Source organism: Lonchura striata, chromosome 21, assembly GCF_050655825.1.
Source record: "Lonchura striata isolate lonStrDom1 chromosome 21, ASM5065582v1, whole genome shotgun sequence".
NCBI classification, from domain to species: Eukaryota; Metazoa; Chordata; class Aves; order Passeriformes; family Estrildidae; genus Lonchura; species Lonchura striata.
Window position 1 is genome coordinate 5,931,888 of NC_140723.1, and position 13,364 is coordinate 5,945,251.

Sequence of the window (13,364 nt, forward strand, 5' to 3'; positions counted from 1 at the left end):
GAAATCACTACAATAGCAGGATTTTCACACAAAATCAAGGTAATTATGTCACATACCTCATGCTACTGATGGAAAGCAGATCCTTTGCAAGTTCTGCCAGTCCTAAAAAGAGATGCCACTTGCTCATGATGTAACCTGCTCCATGATACAGCTGGAGATGTTTCAAGTTCTTGGCATTTGAGCACCGATGCATTTGAAGAGAGAATTCACCCAGTACCCGACTTGCCCTTTCTCTGAACAGTGAACAAACTTCTTGTGCACACACAACATTTCAGATGTGTCAGATCAATTTCTGACACATATCAGTGAGAGACACCAAACCATTGTAGATGATCTCCTTTACCAGTTTTAGTTTGTTCATCTTCTAGGTCGCAGCTTTCTTTGAGAAAGTTCAAAGAATTCACTATACTTAAGCATGACAATGACTGTCCCAGATGCACAATTTCAAGGTCCTGACCACTCAACAGCACATGGCCAGGAAGAGAATTTAAGAACATAGTAATAGGTGATACTTCACTGATATGCTCTCCCAGCTTTCATGTATTTGGAGTTCAGAAATTTTTGAAGAAATTTAACAGCTGTTGACAGACTTTCTCTCATGAGTTCCCAAAGTGCTTTCAAAATACATATAAACCTGGAATATTTATGTAATTTTCTTCCTGCAGATTTCCAATAAAAACATAACCTACTGCTGATATAAAGGGTATCAGTGAGTAGTCCAAGGCCTGTCCCTTAGTTTTCTTATTGTTTCAGAGGTCAGGAACAAACTGAAGCCTGCAGGAGGGGGGAAATGCCTCTGAACACAGAACCTGGTGGAAGCCTGAGTATAAGTACACACGTGCACTTACCATCAGGTTCCTGAAGGGTCCTACATGGCTGCTACGGCCAGCTGGATCCTCCACTTGGTCTAAACAAGAAAGATACAGGAATGAAACACAGGGAAAGTGAAATGGAAACAATGACAAAAGAATAAATGAAGGGCAGAACTTAATATATGTGTATGTGCTTTAGAAGAATTGTAAAAGAAAAATGCAAAGGAAAATGAATGAAATAAACAGATGGAAAGAAGGAACTTGTCTGCAGTGATGAAGATCAAAAGAGGAATTCACCAATTTGCCTTGCAACTTTAAATAGAATTCCTTTTTCTCTCCTCTCCACTTCTGCTGCAAGACAGCTCAGCCTTCACAGCCTTTATAGCCTTTATAGCTCAGCCTTTATAACATTGCAACAAGCACAGGAGAACTCATGCTACTGCTAATGTCCAGGTCACCAGTACTCCCACTAATATTGAAGGAGTTCAGATAACAACAGAGTAACAGTGCAAGAGAGAAGTAACCTTTATTTGCCCATACTTCCTTTTATTGATAAAACCATGAAACCTCTGGACAACCTGCAGTTAGCTGTGCTCAGGCTTTTGTTGTTAACCAAACTACTAATGGGACTATTAAACCACTGAGTTATTTCTGGTGGGATGGAATAAGCCTACTCAGAAGCTGGGAGGGAAGACGTTTAACACAGTCTTTCCATACACTTGGAGCTGAACTCTATAATTAAATATTGCTCAACCGTACAAGATGCCATTGTCTTTAATAACTTTTAACTGCAGCACCAAACATGTTCACAGTTAAGATCATAAAGTAGAACATTCACACCTGAGCTCAAACACGGCTTCAATCCCTTACAGAAATGCAGAATGTTGACATTTGTCTCCCCAAAATTCTTGGGTCAATAAGGGAAAAGAATAATTGGTATGAAATTACTGTTACTCCTTTGAGATCCGTAGCCAACAACTAACTGCAGCCCAGGAACACACCCAGACCTTACCCTGTGAGTCTCTGCTGAAAAGTACCACAGAAACCTGCCCAAATCTCAAGTCTCCTGGAAAACAGTGGAGAAGTTCCCTCAGAGACCAGCTGAAAAGTATTCTTAGGGGACAGACAAGGGCAGCACTTGGCAAGGCTGTGGCTGAAGGGGAAAGACAAAATGGCACATTACACTGGCAGTGCCACACAGCTTCATGCTGCAAAGCACAGTAATAACAAGTCACTAGTTAACCCTTTGGAAAAGGCTGAGATTAAAGTCTGCATCAATCCCATACAACAGCTGCTACTATTCTATAAAAAAAACCTTCTAGTTGTTTTTTTTCCTATTAAAAAAATAGTACTTTGGCATTATAAAGATTGGAATACAGATTAAGTGAATATTCAAGCTAAAACATTATTTTGGAGAATTCAGCAGAAAACAACTGCATAATCATTTCCATAGTCTTTTGATTAGTGAATTTTAACATATTGATACAACTTGAATTTTAATTTGAGAAACAGCTTGCTGTGCACCAGAATTCATCTGTTCTTGTGTCCAGAATATTGGCTGTTGTCATGTTTTTCAAAATAAATTCCTTAAGCCTTCAGGCATCAGTAAAAATCGGAGTAGTTGTTTGTTCTGCAGACAGGCCAGAACACATGAATGCCTTTTTCACACACAGAATGCTATATCCAGAAGAACAGCATAAATTGCTTCAAAAAATTAAATCCAAGTTGTGTTGGCTGGAGGTGCACGACAAGATGCAGAAACATGTTGCAGTGACTTCTTAGGATCTTGTCCAACTGTGAATGACACAGCACATGGGTGTTAAAGACCTTACATATTCAATAAGTTGAACTGATTAAACAGTAAGGTAACTAGGCACCAAAAAATGCTGTTTAATTCAAAATGCTCATTATTAAGATGTGAATACTAAGGCTGTTCTTTTAATACGTTCCTCTGTTTGCATTTAAAACTCCTTGTTTTGCTTTTTGCTTGTTTTTTTCAGTTCTTCCATTATTCACAAAATTGTTCATTATTTTCTACCAGCACTTGCTCACACAGCAAAGACAAATCAAAAACCACCAGGCTAAACAAAGGGCAACATAGCTGTGTGTTAAGGGCTGCTCTGAGCCACTGAGACAGCCAAGAACTCCCAACGTTTAGGGAAAGTTGGTAAGCACAACATGTCTGATACATGTATTTAAAAAATTAATGCATATGAGGATTATTCCTATAATCAGGAGAATTACAGAAATTTGCCAGAAACATGACCTCAAACCCACAAAGTTATGCAAATATTTTATTCCAATATCTAAGCCAAGAGTCACATTTCAGAGGAGCCAGCACAGGGTTGCTGCTGCCCATCCAGCACCTTACAGCCCCAGCACCTGGCTCAGTGCCTCACTCACAGCATCCACTAGCTCATAGCCTGTGCTAATTAAATCTTTTTTAAATTGTTGTCCAAAGTTTTAAGTGACCTAGGATAGCTGAGGTTCAAAATGTCACACTGTAAATTACTGGAGAAAAAGGAAGCAAGAGTAAAAATAGTAAAAAATCTAATATTAGGCCAAGAATAAAAAGATTGAAAAAAAAGCCTCAACAATTCTGACTTATTTAAACAAACATTGATTAAATGTTGTAACACCGACTTCTTCCAAAATATTACTGTTAATACAACAAGATATCAAAGTTCCTTTTAAGTACTTGCAGTTAAGTACTGCTTTGAAAGGATTCCAGCAAGCTTAGCTGAGGAACTCCAAGTACTTCTGGACAGACACACTCATTACCCAGGGAGGGAATGGCTTTGGAACCCAAAACCAAAAAACTTAAAACAAAATAACCCATGAAACCACTGCCTACCAAGTGCTCTGGAGAAAAACACCCTCGTACTGGCAACAAAACAGGCTACAGAACCCAAACACAGGCTTCCCAAGAGCCCACAGCTCAGAAATTCCAGTGCTGCCACAGAACACCTTTGGTGATAATTCCTGGGGTTTATTTTCCCCACAATTCAGAAAAAGCTTTTCATTTTTATTTCTCTGTAAGATAGATATACTGTACCAGGAGCATTTCCCACTTTGGCTACAGATCATCCCAAGCACTGGTGGATACGTACACATGAAAACCTCCATTTTCAGAACTGTATCTTTCTAAACCAGAAAATTTTACAGGCAAAGTCAGCACATTTTTAATCATATTCCAGCAAGTCTAAGGGTGAAATTCAAGCAACAGATCAATTTTTTAAACAAACACCTCATTAAAAGGAATGTCAATTAAATGTAAATGGCTCCATGCACAGTATCATTAAGAGGCATATTTCAACAATGCTGCCAGGTAGGTATGAAAACTTGCAGAAAAAATAAATATGTAAAAGCTTTTATTACCCTGTTTTCTTCAATCTGTCATCATTGTAAATATTTGGTGGAATGTACTTCTTGCAACACATTATAAAGTTATCAGATACAACTACTTTGTGTAGGCATAACTTGTATTGTTAAGCAAATAAAACACTAAAATTGACATGAGCTGTTTCACAGCATACAAAAACAATCACAACAGAATTTTAACCTCCAGTTCTTGAGAATCACAAGAATATTTCAGAGCTGCAGAAGATCATGCTTCTGTACAGTCAATCTGCCCAGACCTAATGTATCAAATAATATTAAAGCTGGAGTGGTAGAATACATACAGCTATATAGTACAGAAAAAATGGAAAAATCTTGTGAATTATCTACAGATTATGGGCAAATGCAGTGAGCAAAGGTTTCTCTGTATTTTTTCCAGCAGAACTTGCATCTCCTCTTCCATAAAAAGACACTTTCAAGCTTACCCAGTAGGAGCAGGAGAAAGAGGAAGCCAAACTTCACAGCAATTCTATTAATACCAAACTGCCTGTTGTATAAGCCTAATGCTTCCCATTAACCACCACTTCACTCACAAAGAGAACATTTTAATCACTGCATTTTCCAGCCACAATATAAAAGGGGTGATGAGGTCTCACCTTGGGAAGGTGTTTCAGGACACCTGAAGACAGAGGTACACACTCCAAACTGTGCATGAAACTATTTGTACCAAGCACTAAGTACACTCTGCAGGAAAGAAACAGGGCTGTGCACTGACACAGGCTGTTAACGTGACATTTGCATAACAGATGAACTTGTTGCCATGGAAAGCATAAGAAAATTCTGAGCTGGGCTATTTAAAACACCAATTTCTGCAAATGTTTGGCAAAGTCTCCACTTTAATGATAGCACTGAAGATCATGTTACTGTGTCTCACCACAAACTTCTGGAATTATGGTAGTACAAGAAATGTGAGGGTGACACCACAGGTGTGCCATGCCAAGAGAAAGAAATGACCCAACAGTCTGCAAGAAGCAGAAGGGAATATATTGCCATTATATGGAGTTTGTGAGACCAGAAAATTTGACACTGTTCACAAATTTCAGATAAGCAGATTTTAAAAAATTGGTGAAAAATTCTGAGTGGGAAGCCTGTGTTAAATGTGTGATATCACACCAACCCCTACAAGCTGAACTATGAGCCATCTCTAGTCCTCTTCATACAAGTTACCTTTTGTAAATTAAATTATGTATCATAACTCTGTACCAGACAAGAGACAAAACCCGTTTATACTGTCTGTCAGAGTATGTCATCCACTCTTGCAGCATCTCATTCCAGTCCCCAACACGTTCTGCCTTCTGACTAACCTGGTGCATATCCCAGGAAGTCTTCAGTTTATAGACTACAAGACTTACAATGACTTAAGTAGTACAGAATGTCACCCAACAATTACAAGGCATGGCAAACAAGGGTTTAATTCCATGCAATTTTAACCCACACAAGAGCTGTGATGGAACAATTAAGTATAGATAATTAAATGTAGAGCTTTTATCCTCACAAGATTTGAAAATGTTATTTCTGCCCTTATGCCAATATTTCTAAAAACAGTAGAAAGGGGACACAAATATGGGACCAGGCTTGCTCTAGACTTTCTCAATTGCTCCAACTCTTGGTGTATTCTCTCCCTAACCACACAGCCTCCCCTCATTCACTACAAATTCCTAGCAAGTTACTCCATGGCTACCACAGCTCCCACAGCCAGCCAGGACAGAAAACACGATGAACATTCTTCTCTGTACTTCTATTCCATGAGCTTTTGTTTTGCTAAGTATTAAGACAAAAGCTGCAGCAAAAGAAATGTCAGCTGGCACACACACTTTCCAGAAATAACTGTTCTCTATATTTAGCCAGTTTTTATTTAAAAATTCAGTTAAAAATAGAGCACCCAAATTGTGTACTTAATACAGAGAATGTCTAAAATTAAATCTCTGCTTTAGCCAATCAAAGCCTTTATCTAAGCCCAGAAAATGTTGCTTCCAGTCACTAGACCTTGCTCGAAAATGTTTGTGAAATGAACTTAATCTGAGGTAATTAGAAATACCACCAATTTTGACAGCAGCGTTTACAAGGCAATGCAAATTAAGGCACTCACACAACTACTTGTACCAGCAAGTTTAAAATGAGCACTACTAGATCAGTCTGACTTTTTCTGTAAGAAAAAAATCCAAGTATCTGTCATGGCCCTATCTGGATCACTGAACATTTGAGAGGATTACATCAAAAATATCTGCTGTTTTAGCTAAGTTATCTTCAAAAGTAACTACTTGGGCCTTTACGTGCCATTTTATTCTGCTGCTTGACAAACCAGGTATGTTCCAATCCAGCAGCAGTCACACAAATAAATGATATTAAAAAAAAATATATATATATATAAAAAGGACATTTGAGTCCACTGCAGACCCAAAAGCCCTTCTCACACACCTGGTCAAGGTGGTGTCTTGCCATCCACAGCAATGTTGTCTCTCTATGCCACACACGAAAAGCTGTCACTGCATAGAAAACCAAACCCAAACCACTGATCCAAACATTTGCCTACAGAGGGGCAATGGCTTTGCTTGGAGAACACAGCTGTACAAAGGCTACAACCCCAGGAACAGGGCTGCCTTTGTGTCTACCAGGAGCCCCAGGAGTGCTGTAACAAGAGTCCCCACCACTGAGGAAACAAGAGCAAAATCTCTCACAGATGCAGGATTTGGACAGTGCTATCACCATGCTAAAGTTCCCATGGATAAACCCCTCAGAATGGCACAAGGTCACACTCAACATTTTCATTTACACTCACTCAAATTTGTCCTGTTATTAATTTTATTCAACTTTGTCATGTCTGCAACATGTCACTTCTCAGAATTTTTTCTCCAAACATTCCTAGTAAAATCACCCCTCTGTGCTTTAAAATGTATTTCTCTCACTCTTTGACAACCATTTCCAAATTTCTTTCCTTTAACCTTATTACATTTCTTCAGTACAACCAACTGCCTAGTGGTAAGAATGCAGTGTTTTTCCATCAGTCCCCATTAAAAGCATCTTCTCAACTGGGTCTCCAACCTAACAAAGAACATTAATTGTTAATAACCAGCTCCTGTCAAAACATATTTGCAGCATGAAAACTCTGCTTCTCTGTTTCTGTTAAATTTGAAAATACTCATATCCTTCCAGCTTCAGAGTGACAAATCCAAGGTCATATGAGAGAATATCACAGCAGGTCCTTTACAGAAGTAGATAAATGAGGGTAAATATTACTATGCAAACTCAACATTTTAATGTAGAATATAGTCACCAAATTGTTTTTATCTGCTGGGAAATTGTGGAAGATTTGCTTCACTTCCTTGGTGAAACAAAGTGCTTCATTCATTTCAGCCACAGCCCACTGATACTTGCTTAGAGAAAGGCCTGCCAGCCTTCTCTGATAACATGAGATACACTGAATTATATTTCCAAAGGAACTGTAATCCTCCAGTTGCCCAATCAGTCCATTTCTCAAAAGGACTGTGCTACAGGACAACAGCAACAGTTGGTGCTCATGTTAACAAGACCAACAACAGAAGTTCTAAATTTATAATATGCCCCAAACCAGACAAGAGCAAGTTGCTGTGTGCTTAATCTGCGACACCAAGAAAGGTCACAGGCTCATTAAGTTATTACAGGGAACAACAACTTCTTCCACTTTTCAAACAGTGAAAACAAATCTCAGAGCACAAATGTATTTGTCTTCTGCTCAGTAAACTGCTACGTGCAAGATGAAAGTCTAATTTGATCTAAATGGGTTAAAACTAGAAGTTTTTTGCACACACCTGTTTATAGTATGCAAAGTCAACTAAAACAGACTACAGAAATCAAACATCACTGTAACATAACTTGGCCAATTCAATTTGCAGGTAAGGAACCAGAAAATAAAACCAGCTCTGGTATCTGAGTGGGGAGAGTGGAGGGTAATACCCAAGAGCTCAGGATTTGAGAGCTATGAGCTAAGCTTCTGCCCAAAGTCCACTTTGCTTTTGCAATCCCCCACAAGGGTCTGTAAGATCAGAAACACTGGGCTCGCTGCTCTTTACCTGCAAATTGAAAGGGAACACTTTGCAGGAAAGTCCATTTTTTCCTCAACTCACTGCCACTTGGTAAGACCTACTCCATGGGAAAAGCCCAAGGCAACTCTCAAGACCTGGCTGAGGCTCCAGCTCTGGCAAAGGTGGGTGTTTGAACATTCTGATCCCAATCCCAGCTGGACAGGTCAGCTATCACAGCACTGAGCTGCTTTACACAGCTCACCATCTCCACAGTCTGCAGCTTTAGTGGCAGCAGCACAGGGAAGTCTGCACTGCACTCAGCCCTGAATAATGGCAATGCCTGAGAAAACGTTCCCAAATTTCTATGAATCGAGTCACTTCTACAAACACCAGGCCTCTCCCATTCAACAGTCACCTTGTTTCTGATGGGCTGCCAAACAAAACCAGATCTGTATCTGAGGAGACTGGAGTGAGACATCTGACTCTCAACAAGAGTTAGAATAATTTATAGCTGACTACTCATTTCCATGGCATTTTGCAGCAATAATAATCAAGATGATGGATTTTCAGCTATTAGAATACTCTCACTAGAATAATTTTATGTCAATCAGCACATTAATAACAGGGCCTCTCTGAAGTTCTGCAGCATTAATCATACTCAATCAAAAGCTCTCACAGAACTCTGATAACAAAGTGTAACAACAGAATTAACTCTTAACAGCTGGTAAGATCTTAAGTGCTCAGAAAGCTTCATCCTAAATAACTCTCAGGCACTGGTGATGCACATAAATATTGTGATTTTTCCAGCAAAAGAGTGTATAAAAGGCAAGTAAAATTCTTCTAGAAAATGGTCAGATACTGCCTAATTTCTTAGCTACAAATGCCACTGAGTCTTGTTTCAATAAGCGATAATAAGCCCAAGCAGAAAGTCAGTCTGCTGTAACATTTCCTTGACAAACTCAACATAGCAAGTGCAGGCCAGTGAGACTTCTTCAGAACAGTCATTCCTGTCAATCTGTGTAAGGCTCTTGGCAGGAATGACAAAATAAATTGACAGATTGAAAAAAATTAATACACTCTAGTCTTAAAATGGCTTTACTTTTCGTTCATTTGAAAAAGATACAAAACAGTTACTAAATGAAATATAAAATTTCTTTGCTATTTTGCAGGTTTGTAATGTGGTCATGCGAGAATCTTCAGAGAGTTGACAAACACAAGTTACCTTCTGAAGGAGACCTCAATTAAAGAAAAGAGCTCTCAGCCAAACACTCAAATGGAGCCTGCATGTCCTCCATGAACAAACCAGCTATCAAAACTTCCTCTGTGTGCACACTCCTGAAGTTAAACGTGCTTGTTCATCACTGCATAATAAATTACTGGGGGCATCTGCAGATAAGACCTTGATATAACACATTATCTATAAATAATGTGAGTAAAATAAATGGTCAATGCAAAATCATGGTAAATTGCAATAAAAAAGTTTAGTACAGTTAATGATACAATATTATTCACATTAATTCTGATCTAATGGTTTTGAAAAGATGATGTATTAAAAAAAATCTAGAGAAAGGCAATAGAAATTATTAAGAGCCACAAAAGATTCTTACTACAAGAACTTAAAGCCTTCCCTACATAAAGAAATGGTTCAAGCAGGAGGCAAATAAAATAAGAATACACTGAAATAACTGTCAATAACTGACTTTGTCTTGCATCCACCAAAATCCCCAGAGCCTCCAACTGAGAAAACCACTGAAGTGGGAAGATTGCACAGGAGGGTCAGGAAACCATAGAAAGAGCAACAGTGGCTGGTAAAGCCTTGGCTTATGTGAGGGAACACAAAGTAATTCAAGAAAGGATTATTCATGAGAGCAGAAGTCACCCAGATTTACTGAGATGTAAAGCAGTCAGTAGCTCATCGAGTTTGTTCTCTTATCTTCTACAAGCAACAGGACAATTCTATATCACTAAATACTTGAAGGAATAGAAAACAAAAGTACTTGTTTCTCTCTGGAAAACAGTGCCTATTCTACTCTGCAGGAATTCATCCCCTTCCTATTTTCGAACAAATCCTCCAAATCTATCTCAAAGCTCTTCCCTAACAGCAATCACCAAATTTTCTCCACATCTTCTACACAGAAGTGTTTAAACAGTTCTATGGTCAGAAGAAAACAGTCTAAAGAGTCTTGGGAAATCCCAATACAATAAATACTTCTACAAGGAAACTGGTATTTCAATAGCAACTGAGTAACTTAACTTATTTTCAGGAAAATCGAAACAGTATTTGCTAAGAAAGCAGGAGAATAACTTCCAAATGCAGTGGATTATTTAAAAAAAAACAGCAGTGAAGTATCAATCAGCTTTCCTTTAGGTCACTCCTTGCTTCAAAGCTAATCCTGATCATATGAAAGGAAAAATTGATTAATAATAGAAAGCTGCCTGTGCCTTGTTTCACTTCCCACTGTGGATTATGTAACCGAAGATAACCGAAGATAGCAAATTTGCTGGGAAATGCCACAACTGTGGTCTAGATATATTTTATTTTTTAACTTGAGAAAAGCAGCCTAAGGAAGTGTGACTAAAAATGCAAAAGTATGAAAAAAATACAGAACGCTTTAGAATCTGAGTTACCAAACAACCCAGGAATTTTTATTCTGTTAGGTAACTACATACATCTGCTTTAAGCAGAACTAAGTAGCTAGAAATACAACTTGTAACAACCATGAAGGTCAGATTGTTATTTTAAGTCAAAGACAAAAACCCCACAGAAATAAAGTAACTGTGTTCAAGGTGCTTGTAGTAATTCCAAAAGTTTTTACTTAAAAACACAGAGTTTAAGGCACAAACACAGGCTGAATTTTTAAAATTTTCTTAAATACAGGTAATTACTTTTTAAATTCCTGAAATGAAGGCTTATTTTCTCTTATTTTCTTAAATCCATAGGCAGGAGCAAGGCTGGAATGAGTGATACCAAATACACTTGGCTGTTCTGAAAGCACAGAGCAGCTGTCCTAGGAACTGGGGGCACTGCTGGAGAGGTGAGGATGGGAATTTAAAGTAATACAAGTCCCCCTTTCAAAGACCCCCATTTATGAGGGTTAAAAGAAAACTTGCACTGCTTAGAAGACCTCAAATGTATGAGTTACTCTCCAGACAGATGCCTCTATGATGGTTATGGTCCCCTGACACCCCAAATGCTGCTTCTGAACTGGAGTTGTATAAACCTTATTGCAAATCAATGTGATTTGGGGAAATCAAAGTAAATTCAATCCTAAGACTTTGTTCCAGATGATCTTGATGACTTCTTCCTTCTTCCCGTGTCTTTTCCCAGTCATTGGTTGGAAAATGGAAAATTTTAAAGCCTTGGGCTCCTGAGTTTTGCATTAAATTTACTGGAAATAGAGCTTAGATAACAATATAATTTCATTATATCCTTGCTACAAATGTACAACTTACACTTCCCTCTATAAGCTAAATTCCAACTCAAATACAATCATTTTTCTTACGAACTCTTTTCTGGTTAGAAACAAACTTTTAAACTTCGTCAAAGTACAAACCTAATAAATTTGTGTAACTTAAAAACCAGACAGTCACAGCATCATTTGACCACAATTTTCATTTGGGATGACATCCAGATGGCAATCCAAGGCCTACCTTTTATAAACAGGATGCATATTTACAGCACTCTCACGTACAGCTAATTATTTGGAACTACATGAGAATGTCTAAGAAATTATCAACAAAAAAATTAAAACTGCAAGGATTTCTACTATCACAGAATTTAACCTGCTTATTTCATCCCTACGTGTCTGTGTTCCCCAGCAGCAATTTGACACTGTTTCAGCAACAGTCACACTTTCAGACAGCAGAAAAACAGTGTAACTTTTAGGATGACAGAGTTTTATTTACACAAGAGAAGAAAAAGCCTGAAGTTGCACGATTCATTCAGCCTGATATAAACCAAGGCACAATAATTATTTGTAATAGCCAGTAACTGATTGTTAATTCACCCACCTTCATCTCACACTGCCTCTGGGTCAGTGTTAGTTATTATGAGTACCCCTATAGCTCATGTTCTGCCTGAAGCCCAGTAAGAACTGTGGGAAGCAGCAACATTTATAATAGAACCATGTAAGGTAACAAACATTTAAAAGATTTATTAGCAATGGTTTGAGATTTTAAACCACACTGAACAATCACCAGGGGCTGTCCATGACACAGGTGACCCTGATGCAGGTGCTTTGCCTGCACTACAATAGCAAAATATTTCAGGAGTTGACACAACTGTGGTTGAGAGGTCATTTGGTTTCACAAGCCACACCAGCTGCATTATGCATTGAATTCTGCAATAATGGAATTGAAGAGTTTTCCCTTCTGCTGAGAGCCTGACAGCCCCAGTGCAGCTCCTGCAGCCTCGCTGAGGAGCCGCGGGGCTGCCGGACGTGAGGGGACACAGGAGGGCCTGAGCACCTCCAGAGACAGAAAAAAGCACGGGAAAAAGAAAACACTGTCCTCTTCTCTCCCCAAAAAAGGCTATTTTAGAGGTATTACTCTCAAGCATGTGGTAAGACAAGCTTTCATCCTGAGTAGCATCAGTACCTTTCTTCCTTCAGAACCAGATTTTTGATCTGCCACATAATCCATAACAGAAATGAGATTTTAGCCTTGTTTGATCACACTGTGGAGCCTTATAAAGCAGATTACAGCCTGATACAAACACTGAATATCTTTATGTATGACCATCTATTGAATGACCATCCTTTCTTTAAAAAAAAAATACTTTAGCTACTGAAAAGTTACTTTTTTTCAGAAAGACCAAGTCTGAAGCCAGAAGCTGCATGTGCTCTTTCCGAAGGAAACACGCTGTTGATGTTACTGCTCACTGCTACAAATTATTCCTGTCATATGAAATGAAAGAAACACCTGGATGACACAATAAACAATCCACGCTACTTCTTACAAGGACACATGAACCCAACTTAAAAAGTGAATCCTAACTGAACTGTTTTTAATTTCCTTAGAAGGAGAATTTTTAAAAGATCTTGTGCTAATGCAGTTGTTTGAGTAAATTTCCCTAAGAGCTTGGCAGGCAGCACATTAACTACAACCTGGGAGAAACAATGATAAACATTTAACAAAAGAAATTTCAGAAAGA

At 38.5% G+C, this 13,364-nt stretch overlaps 1 protein-coding gene across 7 annotated transcripts in view; it reads right to left on the reverse strand.

The window, feature by feature from the left end:
* PRDM2 (PR/SET domain 2) overlaps positions 1-13,364 on the reverse strand; it is a 66,792-nt gene that overhangs the window by 25,330 nt on the left and 28,098 nt on the right. The window contains exon 7 of one of the 7 annotated variants that reach the window (XM_085558899.1): positions 849-907. The exons of the other annotated variants lie outside the window; for them this stretch is intronic. The gene's annotated coding sequence lies outside the window, so the exon portion shown is untranslated. The remainder of the gene's footprint in view (positions 1-848; positions 908-13,364) is intronic. 7 annotated transcript variants of the gene reach the window in all.